Source organism: Pongo abelii, chromosome 17, assembly GCF_028885655.2.
Source record: "Pongo abelii isolate AG06213 chromosome 17, NHGRI_mPonAbe1-v2.0_pri, whole genome shotgun sequence".
Lineage (NCBI taxonomy): Eukaryota > Metazoa > Chordata > Mammalia > Primates > Hominidae > Pongo > Pongo abelii.
Genome location: NC_072002.2, coordinates 69,951,378 through 69,973,717, shown reverse-complemented (window position 1 = coordinate 69,973,717; position 22,340 = coordinate 69,951,378). Strand labels below are relative to the sequence as shown.

The following is a 22,340-nucleotide window of genomic DNA, read 5'->3' as shown; positions in this document are numbered from 1 at the left end:
GTTGCCTTTATTACTTTTGAAAATTCTACTTCCATTTTTGTTTCTATGCTCATCTATCTATCCCTGAGAGTTATTGCTCTGCCATTGCTCTGCCATGAGGGATATGAAAAGAATACAGGTTTTGAGTCATACATATGTGGGTTTGAACCTGGCTCTGTGACTTACTGACCACATGACCACTGTGTTCTTATAGGTACGAAACAAAACAAAACAACAGAAGATACGTAACATTTGTAAAAAGGGTGTCCTGATGCTTATATAGGATAACAAAGATTTAGTACTTGGTACATAGTAGGTGTATTAGTCCATTTTCTTACTGCTATGAAGAAATTCTCAAGATTGGATAATTTATAAAGAAAAAGAAATTTAATGGACTCACAGTTCCACATGGCTGAGGAGGCCTCACAATCATGGCAGAAGGAGGAGCAAAGGCATGTCTTACATGGTGGCAGACAAGAGCGTGAACAAGTCAACTGCCCTTTATAAAACCAATTGACCTTTATAAAACAAAATAAGTCATGAGACTTATTCACTATCACAGGAACAGCATGGGAAAAACTTACCCCCATGATTCAGTTACCTCCCACCTGGTCCCTCCCATGACACAGGGGGATTATGGGAGCTATAATACAATTAAATATGAGATTTGAATGGGTAAACAACCAAACAACCATTTGGATGGGTAGGTATTCAATAAATACTAGCTCCCTTATAAGAAACCATACATGAAGCTTATACTGATGAGCTATGCTCCTCTACCTTGATTAATGCTTGAGTTTATTCAAATCATTAAAAAAATCATAAAGAGGGGCAAATGTTGTATCAGCATCCAGATTAGTTGCCTTCACACTCCCTGAGCAAGATGTGTGGATAGGAGCAAATGCACAGGGTGGGGCAAGATTACACTGTGTCTGATGGCTCTTCTAGCTCTGATACTGCATGATTTTAGTAGTGCTGATTGTGAGCACTTTTTAGAGGAGCCTGAAAAAAGTTAAGTCACTGAAAGAAAGATGGGGATTGTTGGAAAACTATCTATCATTGACTAAAATAAAGAATGTTGCATTTCTTACACATCTATCATATGCCAGATACTTCCTATTTTGTGCTTTCATAAATATTATCCTACTTAGTCTTCAGAAGAACTCTATAATGTATGAGTTATTATCCCATTTTTCAGATGATAAAATGAAGCTCATCTTGTTATTGTAGCTTATAACAAGCTACAATAACAGCTTGTGATGGAGAGAAATGTGAATCCAAGTTTCACTTTCCATGATGTCTCTCTATGAAGGCTGGGCCTTGCAATGCGTGGGCCAAGCAACTTGCAGGTAAGGTTCCCAGTGAAGGTTTTTATAAATGGACTCAGGGAAGCTTTGAGAGTCCCAGCCTTTCCTTTCTTCACCTGAGTGCATTAGCAGATGGCTTCAGAGAGCCTCCAGAAAAGGATCACCTGTAACCCACTTCGGGCGTTTGTTTGGGATGATGTTATAGAGTGAGTGCTTGTGTCCCCCCTGTATTCATATGTTGAAATTCTAACCTCTAATGGGATGGTAGTCAGAGGTGGGGCCTTTGGGAAGTGATAAGGTCATGAGGGTGATGGCCTCATGAATGGGATTAGTGCCCTTATAAAAGAGACCCTAGAAAGAACTATTGCCCTCTTTTTAACCATGTGAGGACACAGTGAGTAGACAGCAATCTGCAACTTGGAAGAGGACCTTAATGCTGGCACCTTGATCTTGAACTTTCAGACTCCAGGACTGTGAGAAATAAACTTCTGTTGTTTATAAGCCAACCAGTCTATGGTACTTAGTTATAGCAGCAAGAAATAACCAAGATAGATTATAAGTGACATGGGGAGACATTGGCCAAAAGGACAGATGGCTCTTAGAGTGAGTGTTGCTGATGGATCATGAGAGTCACCACCCCCAACCCCCGACCATCAGAACAAGCCCTGATAGGAAATGCAGAGTGGGTGTGTGCACATATTTGTAGTCTATCATGGCTGATAAATAGTCCCAACTTATTTCCAGGGTTGTGAGTTAAACAAAATGGCAAACACTACTTGGAAATGAGAGGGACTGATTGTGCATAATATTTATCACCTCTTTAAATAAGTTAATTTTCTTTACCATCCTTGCAATGTATTTCATTCAAAGACTATTATATTTTGTGTGTTTGCCTCACAAACGACCTGTAAGTCGTAAGTGTTTATATCCAAATTTTTTGAAAAAAAAAAAATCATCTCAGGGTCACCTGCTTGGAGAAAAGTCAAATCTCCAGGTAATTTTTGAAAAGTCATGTTCTAACTTAGTATTTTTATTTCTCAAATAACATATTCAAATGTTTTTCTGATTTGTTCAAAAATGATAATTTTATGTTTTAAATGTCTTGGGGTCTATAAATGCTAACCTTAAAAAAACTGACTTGCTGTAACTGTGGATATTTTCCTTGGAGCATGGGGATCATTGTAGGGACAAATACTGGAATGAGTCTGTATCCAAACCACTCCACTAAATCGCTGCTGAAAGCACAAGCCAATGATACCGTACATCTGAGTTCAGGAAATCCATACCCTTAGTTTGCTGAGATTGGCTGAGGACAAAAGAAAAGCCTGAACCTATGGATCCAATGTGTATCTCCTCAAAACGAACTATATCTCTCGGGATTCTCCATCAGCTCTGTATGGGTTTATATTTTTCTCTGCCAGATGAGAAGCTGTGTTAAGAATGAAAGTAGGAAAACATCTATTTTTCTTTGCGACATCTTTCTTTTGTCTCCATTTTATCCAATACCATCTGGAAAACATGAAGAGATATAATGTATGTGATATATGAACATGTTCAGCATCGTTGTTGAGATGGAGAGGGAGTTTAAAGTGCAGTAAAGGAAAAATTATAGTCTGAGCTTGTAGATTTTAACAAGCTGATGATAGGCCTATCAGCCAGTTCAGAGTGTTCCCTAAAACTGTATGTGTATTCAGTGATTTTTGCTTTATTATTTGTTGGATTTTAGGATTTATATATGTATGTTATTGAAAATATAGAAAGATACCATAGTAATTAAAGTCAGGCTGGATTTATCATTCTTAGAGAATTTGTAAAGAAGTGAGTATGTTATAGGCAGTTGACTTGGAGATTATGCTAGCTCCATAACTTATATCTGAGATCTTCCAAGTTCATATTATGTTAACACAAGTCACTCCTAGGGCTGGAATGAAAAATGCATGATTGTACTACAATACTGTGTTATTGTGGCATTTCTCCTCATTTAGTAAGACTTTTTCTCTTCCAAGTGTACTTCTAATGGGCTTGGTAATAAAAACCAACAAATTTCTTAGAAGTTATTTTCTAATGGTGACAGTTTGAACATTACAGAACAATAAATATTTAGTTGTCTCTATGCCATATAGCCACTTCAGTGAGTGTGACTCACTCTTTGAAAGATTACATTCTTCTTGGGCTTTTGGTATTTGTCTCCTGGGATGCTGTGGGGTTGACCCTGGATAGCATTCATGGTCATTAGCTCATGGTGTTCTTGGGAGACATTTGAAGTCAGCTGGTGTCCTGCTGATGGAGCTGCTGAGTTCAGCATCACATCGACATAATTTCGTGATGCGTTTGCATGAAGGGCTTTGGTGCCATTTCTGAGTGAGGTAAGCACTTTTGGATTGAGTTGACAAAGTTAGCTGCTTGTTACCTGATTTGCAGGGTTCTGTTTTTTGGATATCCTTGCCTCTTAGTTTCTGCACCAGTGATATACTCTAATGTGCATTATTGCTGCTTGTTGTGCAATGCTTTTGAAAGTGAAATACAGCCAAAGAAGTTTTCTTTTGATATACCACTAATAATATAAATCAAAGGACTTCCCTCAAATAAAGCTATAAAGTGTGGTTTATTTTATTTTATTTTTCTAAAATGGCAGAGTTCATGGTTTCATTAAACTAGTTTGTTGGTTTCATTCATCTAGGGACACTCTAGATTTGAGTAGACTTCTTGATATTCATTAGTAAGAATAACAAAGTTTTCTCTACTTTTATTTGAAGAACTGCTTTCTCAATTAAAATCCTGAAAATGTGTATTTATAGGGGAGAAACAGCTTCACTCTGATAGTACAAGTTAAGCATCCCTTATCTGAAATGCTTGGGATGAGAAATATTTTGAATTTTTTTAATCTTTGTAATATTTACATTATACTGGTTGAGCATCTCAAATCTGAAGATCTGAAATCTGAAATGCTCCAGTGAGTATTTCATTTGTGCATCATATTGATGCTCAAAAAGTTTTGAATTTTAGCCAGGCACTGTGGCTCACAGACATAATCCCAGCACTTTGAGAGGTCAAGGTGGAAGGACTGCTTGAGGTCAGGAGTTCAAGATCAGCCCGGGCAACATAACAAGACCCCATCTCTACAAAGAATTTAAAAATTAGTTGGATGTGGTTAAATGCATGTGTAGTCCCAGCTACTTGGGAAGCTGACGCAGGAGGATCACTTGAGCCCAGGAGTATAAGGCTGCAATGAGCTTTGATCACACCACATTGCACTCCAGCCTGGGCAACAGAGTGAGAACCTGTCTCTAAAGAAGAAAAAAAGGTTTTACATTTTGGATAACTTCAGATTTTGGATTTGAATTTGGGATGTTCAACCTGTAATAATCACATTGGACTAAGACTGATCTGTACACCATGACTAGAGGCCAATTCTGCACCAGTGGGGATCACCAGAAACATGGAGGTCAGCAGAAGAATCAATTATTCTCTTTGTTACATGGGAGAGAGATGTCTCCCCTTCAGCTCTGTATTTTCTTGGGAGTAGATCCAGCTTCGTGGGTACTCATGAACTTAGTATCCTAGTGCTACCACATCCTCTGTCACTACAGCAAAGTTACTAAATTGCTTTGGGCCTTGGCTTCTTTGAACAAGGTTAGTTCCTTTCTCTCCTGCATAAGGTTTCTGTGAAGCTTGAGAGAGAATATGAATAGAAAAGGTCTGGCATAGTAGCCAGCACTTAGATGGCATTCCATCAATGTGACTGTTTTTTGTCCTTTATGAAATTGGCCCGATGACTATGCTTGAGAGCCAACAGGAAGTAGGTTTCCCAGAGAATCCCTCTTCATCCTGGATCCATTCAACATCACACACATGTGTGTGCACGTGTGTGACTGCATGTGCGCACACACACACACAAACACGGTTTTCCATTGTCCAGCATGGAGTCTGAAATTCTACATTGACGGTATAGCCCCTTGAAGGATGGAGTAAGATTGCAGTATTGTTTGGCAATAGACACTTCTTTTCCTTGGGGGAGGATTAAACTTTAGTGCCCCATTGAGACCAGGCATAACTCTGTTATCTGCTTTGGCCAATGACATGGGAGGGGAAGTGTTGTGTATCACTTCTGAACAGAAGTTTGATGAGCCACTCTGTACCTTGCCATACTGTTTTCCTTTGCCACATTCACAGGCAAGATATGAGTTGGTACCAGCCTGGGTCCCACAGTGGGGATCACCGTGATGGACAGAGGTTTCCTCCTCCCACTGGTTCACACTGGACATGTGGTATGATTGATAATAATCCCTGTGGTTTTAAACCACTGAGATTTGGGGGTTGTTTGTGAGCACAACATAAACTCATGAAGGGAATTTGAAGGATAGAAGTCCTGAATGGAAATACAGGAGGCTTATGAAGCCGACTTTGCATGCATCTTATAAGGATCCTTTTCTGACACTACCTGTGCCCCAGGAAGGCAGAGGTTGCAGTGACCACCTGCAACAGAGCTATCTAATAGGGACCAGGAAGCAGAGATTTGAATAAGGCCTTGGTGGGGCCAAGTGAAAAATTTGTGGGTTCAACTTTCAGTTTTAATAAAAACATCTTAGTCCCGTGATTCTCAAACTTGAATCACTTGAAGGGATTGTTAAAACACAGTTCAGTGGGCCCCATCTCAGAGTTTCCAGTTTGGGAAGTCTGGAGTGAAGCCCAATAATATGCATTTCTAGTGAGTTCCCGGGTGATGTTATCGCTGTTGGCTCAGGGCCTGTCTTTGACAACCACTACCTTAGTTCCACCAGGTAAATCAGAGACCCCTTCCTTAGAGTGAAAGAGACAGCTGAGATGAAGAGGCTGCCTTGCTGAGATTCAAGCCTGTTCTTCCTTTTTTCTTTTAGACCAGACACCCTGACAGGTGACCCTAAGCGGGCCACCCACGCTTCCTGCCCAGGAGTCAATGTCACAGAGGACACGCTTGGGCGTTCCAAAATCTCCCTCTGTATTATTTGAAGATGTATCTCAGTGTCATGCTCAGAAGTATGATGAAGGGATGAATAGATGACTGGCCTAAGTTTAGGAAATTTTAGGCATGAGATTCAGAGTTAGGGAAGAAGAAATGCTTTCTACAATTCATGGGCCACAAGACACATGGACACCCCAAAAGTGGAGCCCATGAAAAGTCATATTGTTATGGAGTCCATGGAGGTATTTTAGGACTGCTGTGTACCAAGAAGTATATGTAAACAAAGATAAGATTAAATTAATTTTATATTCCAGAGGGTAAAATGCCATGAAAGTTTCTCTCCCAGTTCAGCAAGGAAACAGATCTCAGAATCTGTGAAAATATTTAGGTAGCTGATGTGGCCACTGCAGGATTGCAGTTTTTCCCATTTGTGGTTTGGGAACTAGAGAGGAAAAGTAATCCAAGCTTTCACAGAGTCATCAAGGGTTACATGGAAACAGGAAATTAACTATCCATTAAAAAAGCAAAGAATTATGTCAAAATACTTTAACGATTATAAAGCTAATTTAGAGTTTCACAAGGACACAGTTAACATTGAAATGTATTATGTACAGTGATCTAAAAAAATTACACAGCTTCTTTTAAAATGGATGGAATAACTATATATATAGATGGTCACTAAGCACATTTATTCTTGTGAGAATGACAAGACTATGCAAGATAAAGAAAGTTCTTACTTTTGAACCGAAACTAATTATCTTTACAGAGGAAGAATCGTTTTGCTTCTCTTCTTCAAAGAGTAACTTCTATTTTTGCGTCCCCTCTGAGTCTCATGATGTTTGGCCAGCATTAGATTTCTATAAACCTAATAGAATTGATAATATGAATGGGACTTCTATAGAATTAAAATGTAAAGGAGACTTCTGGAAAGTGGTATAAACCTTTGGAGAATAGAGTCTTCCTCTGTTCTTTGCATAGGACTAAAGTAACTCTCCATATTGTTCCTTTATATTATGACCCATGGTGGCAATGACAGACCTAGAACAATACTGTTTTAAAATTGTGTCTCTCATAATAAGCAAAACCAGCCAAGAGTTCCAGGGTAGAGCAAATTAATGACTATAAGGAGAAATCACCCAGTGTTTGGGGTACTCTACTTTTATAGAGGATAGGCGAATCTCTTGCCAGTTACCGCTGTGTTATTTTAGGGAGGAAATTGACATTTCATGATGTTCCATGGCTTACTTAAGTAAGAGAACACAGAACCAACAATCAGTTTTCTAGGCTTCAAATTTGATTAACTAGGATTGTGCAAGGCTGCATTATGAGCTTTGTGGTCCTCAGCATTTTTACCTTCCAGGCCACTTCCTCCATAAAGAAAATTCAAAAATATATTTTAAAACTGCATTGGTATAAAGACAAATATATTAGTGAATTTATTTGTAAATATTCATTAATATTGTATTCAAGTTTCCCTCCTGATTTTAAAATAATGTAAAATTAAAGCAATTACCTGGACTCCTAAAAGTGTTGCAGGCCCTAGTCATTGTGCTTTGTATGCCTAGTGGGTAAATCCACTCCCAGATCATGCTTGCCTGTCAATATTGTAAAAAAAAAAATCCTCATTAAAAGACTGGCTTATTAGCATAAGGTTTGCAGGTAAGAGAAGGAGAAATATGTGAAATGGAACCCAAACCAACCCAAAGATACGTGCATAAGCCCACATCCAGCCTATACCAGCTAAGCAGATACATAAGAAATAAATAATTGTTGTGGTTTTATGACATGGAGTTTTGGAGTGGTTTGTTATGCAGCAATGACTAACTGACATATAAAGTCTTGGCAGCTATTATATGGAGTTAGATTTTTTTTTTTTAGAGTGCAATGCGAAACCATTGGAAGGTTTTAAGCAGGGGAGTACACAATCTGATTTCCTTTGGACAAAGTTCACTGTGGCTGTGGGAAAGAGATTAGAGTGGAGGACAGGAAACCAGTAGGAGGCTATTGCAGTCATCCAGCTGAGGAAAGATGACTTGACACGGCAGGCCTGGGGGCAGGGGTGGAAGTGGAGATGGAGAGAAAAGGATGGGAGTGCAAACTATATTTAAATTTTCTGCTAGGCCGTGTGAAGGATGTGAAAAGCTACAAGGAATTATAAGACCATGTTATGTCTTAATTGGAAAGGATGAGAGATAGATTGTTTCTGGAGACAGGAATAGAGAGTTGGTGAATTTTCTGATCACATACAGATAGTCCTGTTGAATGTTCCTAAACTCACTGAGGGCCAGATTCAACTTTTGAAATCTGTTTGTGGGAATCAAAGTTGATGGCAGAAGCAGATGGCTGTGAAGAATGCTATGGTGTAACATTTTGTGGGTTATATTTTAACAGGATGGTAACTGAGCTTTTTGAGCCTGTCTGGTCTATGCCCTCCTCAAAATTCTCCATCCATCTCCCTGTCTTCTCTCCCTTTCTATAATTTGCAACAATCTGATTTTCCCCCAAGGAAGTCTGCTTTCAGAAAAAGTTGCTTGTTTATCTTTGGTTTAGCCAAAGAAACAGAAACGTTTCAACATAACCACACCCTGATTTCACTTTGCCATATCATACAATTATAAGATGCCATTTCATTATAAAATTCAAAGAAACATTTCACACATGAATTCTTAATTCATTTCCCAGAGGCATGCAGGATTTGGTGTGGCTATCAACAGCTTTCTTGTTCTGAGGAGTGAACTGAGGTACCATGTGCTAAAGCATCTCCCTGAAAACATCTGAGGCAGGATTGAAATGAGCTTTCAGATTCCTTAATTCTTAGTTTAGTAGGGCCTCTCCCTAGATCATGCCAGTATAGCAGGAATATATTATGCACATTTTAAATCTACAGGCTTTCCAATAACTTAGAAATATATTGATCTTTACTAAGAGATTTTCCTCATTTTTCTTGCCCATTAACATTGATATAAAAATATTAAAAATAAAGCCTAATAACAATACATCTCATTAGCACCAGGATCACTTGAACAAAATAATTTTTTTGCAGAAAGGTTTCACTTTATTGGACATTGTTCATCCATTGCTTGAAAGAAATTAAACTTTGTCAAGAATAGTATAGAAGAGGAAAATCTGCCGAAAGTTTCTGAAGAAAACCAGTGACAATCTCTTAACAATCAACGTAATGCAATGTTGTTATTCCCAGTTTTATTATATTTACATTTTGGTATGTTTTATACTTAGGCTTTATGTTCAGAATTATTTATATTTCATTCTCATGTTAATGTTAGTTTGAGATTCTTTGAGTGATATTTACATTTGTCTGTTGATACAAATGGGAATAGATATATTTATTTTGGGGGTAGAACCTAAAAAATTGGCCAAGTCACTTCTTCTTTTTTTCTTCCTCACAAACTGTTTTAGTCTTTGAAACTTTCATGTGTTTTGGCATCATTCAAGTCTCCACTGTGCTTCATTCCTTATTAAGAAACTCAGGCCTTAATTAACTTGCTGTCCCTTCATTTGAAACTTACTCCATTTGATAACTCTTTGTTGCTTCTAGAACGGTTGGTGCAGGCTTGTGTGGGCTTCCATAACACAAAAGCCAGATGGATTTTTTAAAGCAGATAAATTTAGTCTTGAATAGAGAACTGTGAAAAAAAAAAGAAAGGAATCATTAAAAAAAAAACCCACAAAACAAAACAAAACAAAAAAATCTTGGTACTGATAAAACCAGTGAGAAATCACAGATTCTCAAATTAGGGGAAAAGCAAACCTTTTTCTTTTCCTTCCCCTCCTCCTCCTTCTACTTTTTAATTTGTTTTGGGCTCAAGAATTGAAAAGTTCTGTTCCCAATTAAAAACGGATCACATTTGGGTCTGAGGGGGAGTAAGCCGCCTCATGATATGAGTATGAGACAGAAGGCTGTAGATAGATTGAGTCCCTTTGATAACCAACACCACTCTCTCCGTGTGCTAATTTGCAGAATGGTGAAAATATTGGCATGTTGCCTTCAGAATCCTTTGGAAGAAAAGCATTAGAAATATGAAAGCATTAAAGTTCTGTCCAAAGTGTTTACCTTATGTAACAAATTTATTAGGGAGTCTCAACATGTTATGGGTATAAAAATGAAACAGTTTTACACTTATACAATGACAGCCCCTTCAACAAGGATATGTTGACCCACCTTTCCTGCTGGAAAGTAACTCCTTTAACAGCAATTTGGCCTGCTCCTCTAACTTTCCTGTCACTTTTGGTTATTAGAACAGTTCACTTTGTTATTTAAGACTCCGTCCTATGTATTTTGATACTTCAGTCTCAAATCAGATTCAGAGCTTGTGTCCTCCCCCACAAGTGTTGACTCCCCCAGTCTGTGACTCCAGTGGCTTGAAGGTTGGTGGTTTGTTCTTCGTGTACTTACATCTTTCCTTCTCTCTTTGAACTCCTTTCTTTAGACTTCAGAAGCCTCCTGGATCCTATTCTGGCCCATCGTGGCATGGTCAGCAGATGAGAAACAGATGGACTGGTGTGTGGTGGGAGGAAGCTGTCCTGGTCGAGCTCTGCTTCAGGCCAGTCCTTTCTGAGGTTAGTGCTCTCAGTTCATTGGCAGCCTCCATAGAAGTGGTGTGTTTGAGAGACAGCATTCAGCTTCATCTTGGCCCCCTCTATCACTGGGAACTTCCACCTCCACCAGAGAGGGCAGTTGTATATTGGCCTTGAGCAGTGATAAACATCTCCAACTCCTTGTCTGTGTTGGGTCTCCCGTTGCTTGGTCCAGTGGCTATCCTGAATCGTTCTGTGGCTCTTATCATCAGCTTCCATGTTGCTTCCCACGGAGCTATGGGAGCCACTGGAGTCCTCTTTTGTATTTCCCAGGTCCACAGAGCCTTGAAATGGGATGGGGCTGCCCATATCTCATTTCCAGGTATATTGCATGATGAGCCATTGCTGTCTTGGGCTACTGACCTAGAGCAACTACCTTCAGGAATCTCTGGTCTTTAAGTGAACACTATTTTCTATACTCAAATATGCACCTTCCCAAAACTCCAGGTGACATATATCTAGTACACACCCATCTCTCCTCTCACCTTAGCAGGCATCAAGAAATAAAAAGGATAGTGTGCATTACCCCTCATTTCCTAGTATGCTCTCTCAATGCCCCACTCCTGTCATCAGAGAAGACCTCAAAATCTGCAGTTTAGCATGTATCCAGCCAGCCTACCTCTCTTAGAGTCACCTTCAGCATCTATTCAGGATTCCCTTGGAGATTGCCTTACTTGGTTTTGAGGAGAGAGAGGCACCACCACCAGCCACAACTACAAAGACATGACAGAAAAAACTTTCTTCACTAGCATGCACTTTACCAAATACCTACTGAAGTAAAATATCAGGTTGTCCTCCTTCCAACTTTAAGATTTTTTTTCAATGTGGCTGCCTCTGCAAAAACGGAGCCTGCTATCAGCAAGCAGCTTTATGTTACCACTCTCCCATCCCCAACTGAAGTCTTTTCTTAATTTCGTTGGGGATAGTTCAGAGATAGAGCCTCTAGTCAACCTTATGGAGACATGTTTATCACCAACAACTCAAGCTCACCTTTGGACTTTGACCATGGTTCTGAGACAATAGGAAACATCTCACTCTCCATCCTACTTTGTAATTTATTGTCTTCATTTGAACTCACTAAACTCTTTCTGGTGCTTTTTCCCCTATCCTGTGCTGATTTAGACAAGGTTGTGAGTAAGCTAGCAGTTTCCCAAGCTTATGGGCTAGGCCCCTAGCCTGGCCAGTCATCCAGAAAATGTGTCCCACAGGCCACAAGCAGGATAGTACGGTGGGGGGAAAAGTTATAACGTGGGTCTGAACCTTGGTCATTGGTCCATGGCTGGCTACCTGTGACCATTATCTTTTTGGCCCTCTAGAAATGTGTTCCTGATTTCTAGAACAAAGGTTGGACTAGTAAATTTTAGTAGTAAAACCCATATTTTTCTCCAAATTGGCTGTTAAAACCTAGACCCTCTTTCTTCCCAGGCAGAGACCTCATGGCATGAAATATGGCGGCTCTGTGGTAGAAAATTTGAGACCTACTGAAGTAAAATATCAGGTTGTTCTGCTTTCAACTTTAAGATTTTTTTTGAGCGTGTCTGGCTCTGCAAAAACAGAGCCTGCTACTAGCAAGCAACTTTATGTTTGTATTTATCTGACTTTCCAAATGTCCGTTGTGTACTGAGCTCACGATTAGTGAGGCCATTTCCTTGTGTATTTTCCAATTGTTGTGGATGTTTTTAAAAGTCAAAAATTGGTGATGCTTATGTCTACTCCATATTTTGCAAAGTTAATGCTTTGAAAACTGCTGCTCTCATAGCACTAGAATAGCATTTCCCAGGGAATTGGACACTAGTCTCTTGGGATGCTCTCTGAAAGGAAGAGCTTTATGGTCAAAAAAATTGTAAACATGCAGCATTCCATGTCCTCCTCTTGGAGATTTAGTAAGAGCTCAGAGAAGCTCTGCAGCAAACAACTTGTTTAACTTTGTATGACCTGGTATTTCCCAACATTTGGAACCTATCTATTGTTTTCCCACGTAACATTTAATGTCATTTTGTAGAAACAGTGCTCCTTCAAATACAGTTTGCAATTCACTGTCTTAGAGCAGGGACTAACACATTTTTTTCTGCAAAGGGTCAAGTGATAAAAAATTTAGGCTTTGTGGCTTTCACTGACTCTGTTGTAGCTTCTCAACTTTGTCCTTGCTGTACAAAGGCAGTGACAGGCATATCTAAAAATGGGTGTGGCCATGTCCCAATAAAACCTTATTTACAAAAACAGGCAGTGGTGTAGATTTGGCCTATGAGCTATGGTTTGCTGATCCCAGTTTGTCCATTAAACAAGTGAGATTTATCCTGACTAGGGAAGGTACAATCTCAAATAGTGAAGCAAAAGCTTAGTTCTTTCCTGAGTAATTATTAGAATTTTGCTGAACTTTGGAGACTAAGCCACTGAGGATACCAGTTTTTCCCTGATCACCTTGAGAATTAGAGCAGGTTAAGTGATTTGTTCCACACTGCTTAGTTTATCAGACATCTATCTAGCTGTGAAATCTTGGCCCGGCTCTGGATCTATTGCTAATCATCAGCCAGACTCACTGTGATCAAAGATGGACAATAGAACTTGGAGCAACTGGACCAACCACTTAGTATCAACTCAATTATTGTGTCTGAAATGAACCGTCTATGTTTTTCAAGCTTACAAAAGGAAAATGTTATAAATATCATTAGAGTCATTCAGATGATCCTGGCTGTTTTCTGAAAGGTTAACCATAATTAAATACTGTATTAGTTATCTATTTCTGTATACCAAATTACCTGAAAACTTGGTGGCTTAAAACAGCTAATGTTTTCAATCTCACAGCTAGAGTGGGTCAGGAATCTCGTTGGCGTAGTTCAGTTCTCTGGCTCAGGGTCTACCATGAAGTGTTGGCCAGGGCTGTGAGGACTCAAGTGGGGTGAATCTTCTTCCCAGCTCATTCCCACAGCTGACCTCAGGGCCCTTGGACTGGCAGTTCTTTGCCTCATGGGTCTCTCCCCAGGGCTGTTCACAACATATGAGTTGTTGTTCCCTAGAGGAACTTCCCCTAGAGGGAAGGCTCAGAGTAAGGAGGCAGGGAAGGCAGGCAAGACAGAAACCAAAGTTTCTTTGGAAACTTATCTGGAAAGTGCCATACTATCACGTTTGCTATTTTCCACTTGTTAAAAACATGTCACTGGTTCCAGCCCACACTCGAGGAAGGTGTCTCTAAAGAGGTGTGTATATTAGGAGTCTGGGGTCCTTGGGGGTCATCACAGAGGCTGTCTACCACATATACTAATTTCATTAGGGTCTTTTTAATTATTTCTTTGTGCAATGAGGGTTCAAAGTCCCTGGCCTTGAGTAGCAGAGGAAGATGTCACAGCCACAGTAAAAGCATTAGGGCATGTCTTTATGAGGACTCAAGAGAAAAGGAAAAGAGAAGAAATAAAGTATGCATGTTGCAAGGTGGAAGGGTTGGGGAAGAGAAAAAGAGAGACAAGCGAAGAATTATGGAGGCATTTTTCTAGAATTATATGTCTTCATTTGGAAGGAAGGAAGCAGACTGAAGGCTTCCTGAAAGAGATCTGGCCAGTGGACTCCTAAAAGTCCTCTTGTTCCTTCTCATTCCTCAATTTTCTGGGTTAAAAAGTATCTCACATTCTCCATTCATTCATACGTGTTTCACTATTATTAATCTATTATTACCAAAGTAATTGGCTGAAATTTTATAATTTTGGCTGTCCACTTGCCAAAAAAAAGGAAAAAAATAAAGAAAAATGAATAATCAGCCCCATACCAAGTACTAAAGGGGATACAATTATATAATATATCTCCTGCCTTTGAAGATCTCATATTCCAATTAAGGAAATAAGACAAACATATGGTAACAGTTATGTTAAAATTAAAGATTTAAATAACAGTTTAAGGTAAGAGTAGAATGTTGTAAGGCAGCACATGATTAATTACCAGACAAATTATATAGAATTTGTTACTATTGGAATCCAAGGGAGAGACTGATCAGTGTAAGCAAGGTGATTGGGGAACATATTGTGAAGCAAATGATAAGGATCTGGAGAGGGAGAGTAAAGTAGGGGCATTCCAGGTGGATGGGATGGCATGAGTAAAAATAAGAAGGCAGGACAGGTGTTTTGGGGGAACAATGAGTTAACCAGTTTGGAGAGTGGGTTTTTGGAGGCGAGTAGTCTGAAATGAGGTAAATGGTAAGTCAGACAGCCATGCAGGAACAGGTTGAGTTTAATTATCTAACCTGTGCTCGGTCCCCGAGGCAGATGGCTCACCAACAAACATGCATGAATTACCCTCTATTAGAATTTTCAAAAAGGGGTAAGTTCCAGGTTGATTCACTGAACATCTTGGGCTCCCATCCCGTGCCTGTCTTTTAATAGCAATTGGTGGCAAATGGAAACGGTACCTGTGCTTTGTCTCCATAGCAGCAACTCAGAAAAGCCTTGATGGCACCCAACTGAAAGAGCCTGAATTGTTGTCACCCCCCACTGAAAGATGAGGAGGCAATACAGGGAAGGAACGTGGCTGTTTCAGGAGGCTGTGGGATTAGGGAGACAGGTATGCTGGACACCAGGAGATCTCAGCCAAAGTAGAGTTGCAAAGAGGATTCGGGTATCAAATCATAAAGCATTCAAGTTAAGACAGCAGGAAAAGATGACACTGAGCCTGCCTTCTTCACATTCTGAGAACTTGGAACCATGGAGAAGGGTCATAGAATCTTCAGAGAAGACCTAAAGAAATCCCTAAGTAGATGTGACATCTAATTCAACACCACCCCCTCCAACTTCCTAACTGTTACGTTACTCAATCTCTCTAAATTCCATCTGCTCATCTATCAAATAGCTATAACAGTATTACTCACTATATCCATGACACTGTTTTGGAAATTCAATGAGTCCACGCATGTCAAAGATTTCAAATTGCCTCCCAAAAAGTTCTCATAACTCTTAGGTACTGCTATTGTTGCTGCTATTGTCAATCTGTTCTTCCTGGCATCTCCATATCTTTGATAGTCATAAAAGCACATAACAACATAAGGTGGTAAAATTATAGTTTTCTCTTAGATTTAGGTCTCTTTGAAAGGCTTGGAATGACCCAAGGAAGGCTTAACATTAGAATGTCTCTGGGTTTTAGAATGTTTCTCACTCCCTCTTTCCTACTCCCTCTCCTGTCTCTGTCTCTTCCTTCCCTTCAGTAAGCCACACAGTCAATGCCTTCTCTGTGCCAGGCACTTTGCAAAATACTTCTAGCACTTCTAGGCTCTGGATATGCAGATTTGGGCAAGGCCAGTAATTAATTTTTGGCTTCTGAAAGGTTAGTGATCATGTTCAGGTGTGGATTCAGATAAAGTAAGTTAGCAGGGTCTCTCAGTAGAGGAAAAAATGGGAGATTTCACCTTAAGAAGGAAGAGGATGAAAATGTGAACCCAACATGTGCTATTTGGGAATAAATTCCAGTGGTGTGTCTGGAGCAGCAGGGGGGCATCTGTGGGTGTCCACAGGCAGCTGGCCAGCAGGCAGACAGCACAGGGCTCAGAACCAAGGCCTCCTGGTGCAGGGAAGGTATGCAGACAGCACCTGGGGCCCCATTTCTGTACCTGGCCTGGCTTCCCAATCCCATCAGCTGCTAAATTATGGGGAGGAGAGTACCATGAAGGCAATAGGACTCATCTTCTTCTAATTATTATTCTATGGTAGTATGGTCATGACTTCTACTTAATATCTTCTGGCTGGCAACAATGTACTGAATACTTTGCAGACCACAGCATTAAGCATGACCATTGGCTCTTATGCAATGGGCTGAAATCTTAATTCTACAGACATGAGATGCTTGAGGAAGAAAAGGAAGGCTCCGATGGCACCAGGGCAAATAGCAAGATGGTAGCTCCTTGGTCCCAGACTTGGAGTCCTTGACCTCAGCCTCTGTCCAGAGGACCCTTCCCACAGTTGCACAGGAGGACGCTGATTTATGATACTTCAAGGGGTGTTTTCAAAATGAGTGGGCACAGAGAAAGTATCTAAAAGAGTTTAAGATATTAATTTATTTCAGATATCCAGGATACTCAAGAAGACTGCAGTGAGAAGGGATCCCAAAACAAATTATGACCAAAATTAGCTAGGAATATTGCATTTCCAATTTGCCAGTATGCTAGTGGCGTAGGAGGCTAAAGGCTGGTATGAGCTCAGCCTGGGCTTTTGCCTGCATTGTCGGCATCCCAAATTAGCAACAAGTGTCATCAAATATATGAACTGGGAGGAATTCCAAAGGAACCAAATCATTGCTCTCCAAATAGATGGGGAGAGGATGTAGTGAGGGGTCAGAAGTGGAGAGGACAGGCACAGGAAACCTTTGTGGTGTCATTTCTGTCCCCGGACAGGATGCCGGAAGGAGAGAGGTCAAAGCAACAGGAAGTCTAGCATTACGATACAAAACGTTATCAAGACTGATGGGATTTTAATTGTTTCATTCTTCAGGGCAAGTGCTGTGTGATCACTTAGCCATCGAATCTCTATTGTGTTACATTTTGTAAAATTTATTTTTAATTTAAAGTCAATATAGGAAAGGTTGAACAAACAAAGGTAGAGGTGGGAGTGCAGTGGGGGAAGAGCTTGTTAAAGTAAATGATCCAAAAAACTACAAAAACGCTGGAGGACTTTTGTGTAGGTCTCTCCCAAGCTGCATTTCCCACCGGACATCTGGATTATAATTCAGAGCACCAGTTTCTGGCTTTTGGCCCTACTCAGATTCTCTGAGTTTCCAGTCTTACCTAAGTAATCTTCCCTAGAGGAGTTTATGTGATAAACTCTATCCACTCCCCTGGGGGTGTACGTATAAGAAAGTCCTTTCAGTAGACCACAGAGAGAGAATATAAACTCCTGCACCTCCTGGGCTGCCTGAAGTTCCCCTCGATCACTCAATTCCTGCTGCTTTGGCTGTTGGTTAGCATGACAAAAGCAACTCTTCAACTTAGGCTACTCTCTTCTGAAGGCCAAGGGACAATTGATAGCATCATCCCCTCAAATCTAGGAAGAAACTATGAAATGACATATCTCTTTAGAAAATGATTTGCCCATAGAAGATCTCAGTCTATATCCACTAGATAGAAAGAGCTTATGTAGTGCCATTCGGAGTTACATCTCCCCAAGTATGAAGGGTTAGGGGGTTGGATAGTATAGCTCACAAACATGCCCCTGGAGTAAGGAAAGCTCTCAGCATTTGGAAGTGTTCTCCCAGGCTGATGCAGTGTTGTGTTCCAGGTTCCTCTGAGTAGCTCCTAAACTCAACCTGAGTTCTTTGTAGCAACCTGCATGGTGCCCAGGAGGTGCCTATTTGCCATTGGTCTGACTAGTTGGATTTTAGTTGCTGGGGTCTAGTCCAGGGAACCTACTCTGAGCCACCCTCCATCTGAACTTCAGTGTATTCATATTCTCCCATGATTTCAGGGCTACACTAAGACTGGGATAAAAACTGCTGAGTGCTGGCATGACACAAGATGGAAAATATGGGCTATCTCACATGGCTAGAATCCCCATACCCTCCCATAGGAAAACAGGTCTAGCTACTCAGCCCCAGAAGTATATCTTGGCAGTTTTCTGAGAATAAGAAATATAAGGCTATTTAAACTATATTTAGAATATCCCCAACCTTCAGATTAGATTGATGACAAAGATTTGAGAAAGGAAAATATCATTTGTTCATTCACTTATTAATTCAAAAAATACCTATTAGATACCTGCCATGGGCAAGGCACTCTGCTGGATGCTGGGAAGATACGAGTTAAGAGGACAGACATTTGTCAGCTGCCATGGATAACACACAATAAAGCAATAGAGCCATTCTTAATTGTGATATGCGCTGGGAAGATAACCAGCAAGGGACTGAGAAGGATGGGATCTTTTAGCTGGGTGTTAAAGGCTTACTTGAAGAGTTGACATTATCCTGAAAAGAAGAGGAGTTTCTTTTTGAGAAAAAAAGAAGAGGAGAGGGAGAGACCATCAGTAGAGAGAGCAAAGAACATGTGCATAGCCTTGAGGTGAGGAAAAGCTTGTGTGCTCCAGGGATGGAATGAGAGGAGCCCAGTGGGGCTGGAGGATTCTGACCCAAGGAAAGAGGAGTCAAGATTGGAAAGAGTCAGGGGCGAGATCAAGGATGGCCCTAAAAGCCAGAACGGGAAATTGTTTTACTCTGAATGTGGCAGGAAGCTAAAGAGTTGTGATTAGGGCTCATTAAATGAATGAAGGCTAGTGATGTGATACAATTAATATTTTTTCATTTGCGCTTCTTCATTGAGAATAGATTGGAGAAGTGAGAAGAGGAGCAGAGAGACCAGCTGGGAGCTGCTGTAGTAACCCAGGTGAGGGAGATGGTGGCCTGGACCAGTGCTTGGCATAGAGGTGGAGAGAAGTGATATAACTGATTTAAGTCAACCAGCTGCTTGATCCAAATAATGCCAAATGAGTTTATTGTCATCTCTTCATATTTTACAACCAGATCACTTCTGCATAAAGCCACATGGAAGAATAAGAAGGGAAAAACAATCAAGCAATAAACTGTTCATCTGAAAATAGTTAAATTCTCCAACAGTTGATTTTAAAATATTTTCCTAAAATCTATTAAGATTTTTTTTCAAAGTAATTCTTCTATGGAGGCACATCTCTGGACTGAAACAACCGGCCTTTGCTTTTGGTGTGGTCCTGTTTCAGTCAAAATGGCTAACAGGCTATGCAGAAAATCAAATTCCAAGTTACTCAAATGTGGAGAAAATCTGGAGGTCTGGTATGGGCATCTTCTCAAAATGCTTTAATTACACATTGATTTACAAATGACATTGTCTGGTATGGTAGTTTTAAAAAAATCATCATTTTTAAACATCTGCCAAATTTTAAATGATAGTTTTTCATGAAAGTACAAAGAAAACTTCATCCACAATCACGAAATTTTCCATCTCATATATCCTGATGAAAACAAAGACTTTCTATGGACAATTGTTGAAACACGCCTGACCTTGGACCCTGTGCTATCTACCCTTCTCAGTGTCATTCTCTATCTAGTTTGGCTTTTCCAAATTTAATCACTAAGATATTCGGACATTATTACAAAATATTATTACAAGCCCTTTAATTACCTTGATAACATTACTGGCAATATTAAAAACTTTTAGCAGTATCTTTCATGGTGTGTGCTTTGCCTGAAAAGGAAAGATATCTCTGATTAAAGTTTGAAACCGTTAATAATATAGAACACCATACAAATGACACTTTTCCAAATTAGAAATTTTAAGATCAAAGATTATTTACTGGCTTATATTTGTATCTAATTTTAACATTTTTATGTAGAGACGAGGTCTCGCTGTACTGCACAGGCCAATCGCAAACTCCTGACCTCAAGCTATCCTCCTGCCTCAATCTTTTATTTACTTTTAACGCTATTCTTTTTGTTCACTTTGTTGAGATATCTAGGTGAAAGCCTAAAGGCTATGTATTTTAATTTCAAGGCTGCATGTTCATATCCTCTCATACCACTAACATCCTGGCTAATGTCTTAATGACTAATTTTTTCCAGTTTTACCATGGAATTGTCTTGAAGTTGGTGCATATTTCACAGACTCCAATCTGAAGTGTGGATCATAGCATTTGTTAGAAACTAGTTGACTTTGACTCTCTTTTAGTCTGAGATAGAATCTAATTGGCCCTGTTATCTTGATTTTTATTGGTCAAAGCTTTCATTTCAGGCCTCCTAATAGGATGCTGACCAGCCAATGGATTGTTTGCCTTTGGTCAGGTGTTCACCCTCTGGTCCAATTAGCTGAGGCCAAAATATAGTAGGAAATTGTAGCCAAAGAATGGATAAGGAATTTCCTAAGGCAGTCTTGCTCAGCAGGTGCTATGTCAGTTTTTAGAAGTGTTTGTGGTTGTGATAATTGTTCTAACGGTTGGCCCATACTGCGTATGATCTAAGGATCTAAGAATAATTTATTACCAAAGTAGCAAAAGAACTTCTTGTAAATAACCTCTGACAAATATTTTTTATTGGCGTGTACCCTAAAGATAGCAGTACAGTGAAGCTCCAGTAACTGAAAAGATCCTGTATTGGTATTAAAAAATTAAAGTTAAACGCTTATGTAACTGTCTTACAGATAATTTTAGGCAAAGCAGTCTTGAAATAAGTTCTGCTAATCAGTTAAAGAAACAGTTGAATATTTTTTAATGGCAAGAGCACTAGTCTTAGAATCAGGAACCATGGGTTGGCTCTGAGACTCTCTGTCTCATCTTGGGGAAATCATTTCAGCTTTGTGGCCCCACCCGGTGTTTTCCCGGAGCCCATAAGATGAATGTTGTAATAGGCTACTTCTACTTCTAAAGCATCCTTGATCTGAAATTTGAGAAACAGAACTGAGAATCAAAATGAAATAAAAGCTTGAATAGATAAGTTTGGAGACCAAAAAAAAAAAAAAAAAGCCAGAGAGAAATTAAGTTATTTATAGAGCATTCACTATGATATCCCGTGCACTGTACACATGTTGACTTCTCATTCTTCAGAGAAAGGCTCTGAGGTTGTATCCAGTTTACAGTAGAAAACAGGTAAGATACCTTGCCCCAGTCACACAAAATGTAAACAATGGAGTCAACCCAATTTTATTTAGCTAAAAGAATAATAAAGTGCTTTCCATCATACCAAATTCTTCCTTAAATGCAGGGAGAAATAATGCTTACGGAAAAACAGAGGCAGATAAAAATATAGTAATGTTTTACAAAGAAATAACAACATTTTCACTAAATGATGCGGAGCTTGGGTTGAGAATGCTGATATATGACTCAGAATGCAAACCTTTTGCATTGATTGTTTTCACTTAGATTTTATGAAAGCTGTAGGTGTGTGAGTTAAAGAGGAATGCTTCAGCACTTCCCTGGTCATGCATAAACATCTACATGCAAAACAGCAAGAAGTGCTCTGTTTATCGCAGCTGCAGTCAAGCCAACAAAACTGTTTCTACCACTGAGGATGAAATTTGTAAAATTTTCTCTCGAAAAATAAAATAAGCCTCTTGTTTGATTGCCATTCCTTTGAATTTCCTGCTCAAATGCCATGATTCTATTAAGCTTCCTTTGAAGTCTCTCAAAGGAATGGAGTCACTAAGAGAGAGTCAGGCTCAAGGTTTTAATTGTGAAAGTCACTTTGACCAACCAACCAAACAAACAAAAACACCAGATTTAAAGCAGCATCAGAAGTCCCTCCTGTTTATAACATGCACCTTTGTTAACATAAGACAAATAAGAATGCTAGGTATAATGGAAATCAAAGGACTAAGATCTTACATTTACATAGGCTAGCATTGTGCAAAACCCTATCCCCTTTGGAAAAACCTAAATATTTTTCCCATGAGGAAACTGCTCTTGAGGAACTGCCACCAGGTGAGAAACAACATCGAAGTTTTAGTTGAGCTTTGCTTTCCAAATAAACATGTAGTTTCGATCCTTTTTCTAACTGCCCAGAAATTTAAGTCTATCCTTTCTGGGAGAATTAGC

The 22,340-nt window shown here is 39.7% G+C and overlaps 1 long non-coding RNA gene across 1 annotated transcript; it reads left to right on the top strand.

Moving 5' to 3' along the window:
• Positions 1 to 3,465: 3,465 nt before the first annotated feature.
• On the top strand, positions 3,466 to 21,872 carry LOC112129957 (uncharacterized). Its single transcript, XR_002912286.2, has 3 exons — positions 3,466 to 3,652; positions 10,677 to 10,806; positions 19,111 to 21,872. It is a non-coding gene; the product is annotated as an uncharacterized LOC112129957 (long non-coding RNA).
• The last annotated feature ends 468 nt before the right edge of the window (positions 21,873 to 22,340 follow it).